This window comes from Durio zibethinus, unplaced genomic scaffold (genome assembly GCF_047325235.1).
Source record: "Durio zibethinus cultivar Kanyao isolate XHJ-2024 unplaced genomic scaffold, ASM4732523v1 HiC_scaffold_320, whole genome shotgun sequence".
Classification (NCBI taxonomy): domain Eukaryota; kingdom Viridiplantae; phylum Streptophyta; class Magnoliopsida; order Malvales; family Malvaceae; genus Durio; species Durio zibethinus.
In genome coordinates, this window is record NW_028322943.1 from 12,501 (window position 1) to 17,500 (window position 5,000).

A 5,000-nucleotide genomic window follows, 5' to 3' on the forward strand; every position below is an offset into this window, starting at 1 on the left:
GTGCATGCCAACAAAAATAGAAGGATCATGCCTACAAAATTTGGGGCCAAAAATCCTTATAAAAAAATTTTAAAAATTCCCGAACCGCAAAAAGTTTCGAAAATCGTGAAAAATAGAAAACGAGTCATCTTCCAACGAAACTTCACGTGAAGGCTTAGGGGACCATTGTATGAATTTACAAGCCATAAAAATGGCATTGGCACGGCAGAAATTTGAAGATGTGCCTAAACCCACCAGGGCCCAGCGTGTGCCGATGGTGCTCGAGGCAACCGCCCGCACCAAGGCCCAGCGTGTGCCGATGGTGGTCGAGGCAACCGCCCGCACCAGGGCCGATAGTGTGCCGATGGTGCTCGAGGCAACCTGTCGCACCAGGGCCCAGCGTGTGCCGATGGTGATCGAGGTAACCTGCCGCACCAGGGCCCAGCGTGTGCCGATGGTGGTCGAGGCAAGTTCCCGCACCAGCGCCCAGCGTGTGCCGATGGTGCTCGAGGCAACCGACCGCACCAGGGCCCAGCGTGTGCCGATGGTGCTCGAGGCAACCTGCCGCACCAGGGCCCAGCGTCTGCCGATGGTGCTCGAGGCAACCTGCCGCACCAGGGCCCAGCGTCTGCCGATGGTGCTCGAGGCAAGCGCCCGCACCAGGGCCCAGCGTGTGCCGATGGTGGTCGAGGCAAGCGCCCGCACCAGGGCCCAGCGTGTGCCGATGGTGCTCGAGGCAACCTGCCGCACCAGGGCCCAGCGTGTGCCGATGGTGCTCGAGGCAACCGACCGCACCAGGGCCGAGCGTGTGCCGATGGTGGTCGAGGCAAGCGCCCGCACCAGGGCCCAGCGTGTGCCGATGGTGGTCGAGGCAACCTGCCGCACCAGGGCCCAGCGTGTGCCGATGGTGCTCGAGGCAACCGACCGCACCAGGGCCGAGCGTGTGCCGATGGTGCTCGAGGCAAGCGCCCGCACCAGGGCCCAGCGTGTGCCGATGGTGCTCGAGGCAACCTGCCGCACCAGGGCCCAGCGTGTGCCGATGGTGCTCGAGGCAACCTGCCGCACCAGGGCCCAGCGTGTGCCGATGGTGGTCGAGGCAAGCGCCCGCACCAGGGCCCAGCGTGTGCCGATGGTGGTCGAGGCAAGCGCCCGCACCAGGGCCCAGCGTGTGCCGATGGTGGTCGAGCCAGGAGCCCGCACCAAGGGCCGGCTTGTGTCGATGGTGTTCGGGGCAACCGCCCGTACCAGGGCCCAGCGTGTGCCGATGGTGCTGGGGGCAAGCGCCCGCCCCAGGGCCCAGCGTGTGCCGATGGTTATCGGGGCAACCGGCCGCACCAGGGCCCAGGGTCTCCCGATGGTGCTCGAGGCAACCGCCCGCACCAAGGCTCAGCATGTGCCGATTGTGATCGAGGCAACAACCCACACCAGGGCCCAGCTTGTGCCGATGGCGGTCGAGGCAAGTGCCCGTACCGAAGGGCAGCCTATGCCGATGATGGTCGATGCATGTGCCATCACCATGCGTCATCATGTGCCATTGATGGTCGAGGCCTTGGCCGAAGTTCGATTTTGAGCCACGGTGCCCATGCTTGGCTCCAGCATGTGCTGGTGCCGCATTTTTTTCACTCGGGACAGCATCGCCGGAGCATCGCCGGAGCATCGCCGGAGTACCGCCGGAGAACCTGACCGGCGGCATTGGGGTTCCGGCGATTGGGAGGGGGGCCGGGGGGGTGTGCGCACATGATGTGCGATGGGTGCTGGTACTTGGCCTTGTGTTGGCCCCCTATCCCTCATCAAACCTCTGAGAATTCACACCCCCTTAAAGAGCATTTGAGATTTTACAGGTTTGCTACCAGTAGCCGTTAAAGTGTCTGAAATGGGGACACTTTTTTCAAACGGTCACAAAATCTTCTCTACTTCGAGTTTTTAGCTGAATTTTTTTGTGCATGCCAACAAAAATAGAAGGATCATGCCTACAAAATTTGGGGCCAAAAATCCTTATAAAAAAATTTTAAAAATTCCCGAACCGCAAAAAGTTTCGAAAATCGTGAAAAATAGAAAACGAGTCATCTTCCAACGAAACTTCACGTGAAGGCTTAGGGGACCATTGTATGAATTTACAAGCCATAAAAATGGCATTGGCACGGCAGAAATTTGAAGATGTGCCTAAACCCACCAGGGCCCAGCGTGTGCCGATGGTGCTCGAGGCAACCGCCCGCACCAGGGCCCAGCGTGTGCCGATGGTGGTCGAGGCAACCGCCCGCACCAGGGCCGATAGTGTGCCGATGGTGCTCGAGGCAACCTGTCGCACCAGGGCCCAGCGTGTGCCGATGGTGATCGAGGTAACCTGCCGCACCAGGGCCCAGCGTGTGCCGATGGTGGTCGAGGCAAGTTCCCGCACCAGCGCCCAGCGTGTGCCGATGGTGCTCGAGGCAACCGACCGCACCAGGGCCCAGCGTGTGCCGATGGTGCTCGAGGCAACCTGCCGCACCAGGGCCCAGCGTCTGCCGATGGTGCTCGAGGCAACCTGCCGCACCAGGGCCCAGCGTCTGCCGATGGTGCTCGAGGCAAGCGCCCGCACCAGGGCCCAGCGTGTGCCGATGGTGGTCGAGGCAAGCGCCCGCACCAGGGCCCAGCGTGTGCCGATGGTGCTCGAGGCAACCTGCCGCACCAGGGCCCAGCGTGTGCCGATGGTGCTCGAGGCAACCGACCGCACCAGGGCCGAGCGTGTGCCGATGGTGGTCGAGGCAAGCGCCCGCACCAGGGCCCAGCGTGTGCCGATGGTGGTCGAGGCAACCTGCCGCACCAGGGCCCAGCGTGTGCCGATGGTGCTCGAGGCAACCGACCGCACCAGGGCCGAGCGTGTGCCGATGGTGCTCGAGGCAAGCGCCCGCACCAGGGCCCAGCGTGTGCCGATGGTGCTCGAGGCAACCTGCCGCACCAGGGCCCAGCGTGTGCCGATGGTGCTCGAGGCAACCTGCCGCACCAGGGCCCAGCGTGTGCCGATGGTGGTCGAGGCAAGCGCCCGCACCAGGGCCCAGCGTGTGCCGATGGTGGTCGAGGCAAGCGCCCGCACCAGGGCCCAGCGTGTGCCGATGGTGGTCGAGGCAACCGCCCGCACCAGGGCCCAGCGTGTGCCGATGGTGGTCGAGGCAACCTGCCGCACCAGGGCGGAGCGTGTGCCGATGGTGGTCGAGGCAAGCGCCCGCACCAGGGCCCAGCGTGTGCCGATGGTGGTCGAGGCAACCTGCCGCACCAGGGCGGAGCGTGTGCCGATGGTGGTCGAGGCTGCCGATGGTGGTCGAGGCAACGTGCCGCACCAGGGCCCAGCGTGTGCCGATGGTGCTCGAGGCAACCGACCGCACCAGGGCCGAGCGTGTGCCGATGGTGCTCGAGGCAAGCTGCCGCACCAGGGCCCAGCGTGTGCCGATGGTGGTCGAGGCAACCGCCCGCACCAGGGCCCAGCGTGTGCCGATGGTGATCGAGGCAACCGACCGCACCAGGGCCCAGCGTGTGCCGATGGTGCTCGAGGCAACCTGCCGCACCAGGGCCCAGCGTGTGCCGATGGTCGTCGAGGGAACCTGCCGCACCAGGGCCCAGCGTGTGCCGATGGTGGTCGAGGCAAGCGCCCGCACCAGGGCCCAGCGTGTGCCGATGGTGCTCGAGGCAACCGACCGCACCAGGGCCCAGCGTGTGCCGATGGTGCTCGAGGCAACCTGCCGCACCAGGGCCCAGCGTGTGCCGATGGTGGTCGAGGCAAGCGCCCGCACCAGGGCCCAGCGTGTGCCGATGGTGGTCGAGGCAAGCGCCCGCACCAGGGCCCAGCGTGTGCCGATGGTGCACCAGGGCCCAGCGTGTGCCGATGGTGCTCGAGGCAACCGACCGCACCAGGGCCCAGCGTGTGCCGATGGTGGTCGAGGCAAGCGGCCGCACCAGGGCCCAGCGTGTGCCGATGGTGGTCGAGGCAAGCGCCCGCACCAGGGCCCAGCGTGTGCCGATGGTGGTCGAGGCAAGCGCCCGCACCAGGGCCCAACGTGTGCCGATGGTGCTGGGGGCAACCGCCCGCACCAGGGCCCAGCGTGTGCCGATGGTGATCGAGGCAACCGCCCGCCCCAGGGCCCAGCGTGTGCCGATGGTGGTCGAGGCAAGCGCCCGCACCAGTGCCCAGCGTGTGCCGATGGTGGTCGAGGCAAGCGCCCGCACCAGGGCCCAGCTTTTGCCGATGGTGATCGAGGCAACCGGCCGCTCCAGGGCCCAGCGTGTGCCGATGGTTATCGGGGCAACCGGCCGCACCAGGGCCCAGGGTCTGCCGATGGTGCTCGAGGCAACCGCCCGCACCAAGGCTCAGCATGTGCCGCTGGTGATCGAGGCAACAACCCACACCAGGGCCCAGCTTGTGCCGATGGCGGTCGAGGCAAGTGCCCGTACCGAAGGGCAGCCTATGCCGATGATGGTCGATGCATGTGCCATCACCATGCGTCATCATGTGCCATTGATGGTCGAGGCCTTGGCCGAAGTTCGATTTTGAGCCACGGTGCCCATGCTTGGCTCCAGCATGTGCTGGTGCCGCATTTTTTTCACTCGGGACAGCATCGCCGGAGCATCGCCGGAGCATCGCCGGAGTACCGCCGGAGAACCTGACCGGCGGCATTGGGGTTCCGGCGATTGGGAGGGGGGCCGGGGGGGTGTGCGCACATGACGTGCGATGGGTGCTGGTGCTTGGCCCTTGTGTTGGCCCCCTATCCCTCATCAAACCTCTGAGAACTCACACCCCCTTAAAGAGCGTTTGAGATTTTACAGGTTTGCTGCCAGTAGCCGTTGAAGTGTCTGAAACGGGGACACTTTTTTCAAACGGTCGCGAAATCTTCTCCGGTTCGAGTTTTTAGCTGAATTTTTTTGTGCATGCCAACAAAAATAGAAGGATCACGTCCACAAAATTTGGGGCCAAAACTCCTTCTAAAAAAATTCTAAAAAATCACGAACCGCAAAAAGTTTCGAAAATCGTGAAAAATAGAAAACGAGTC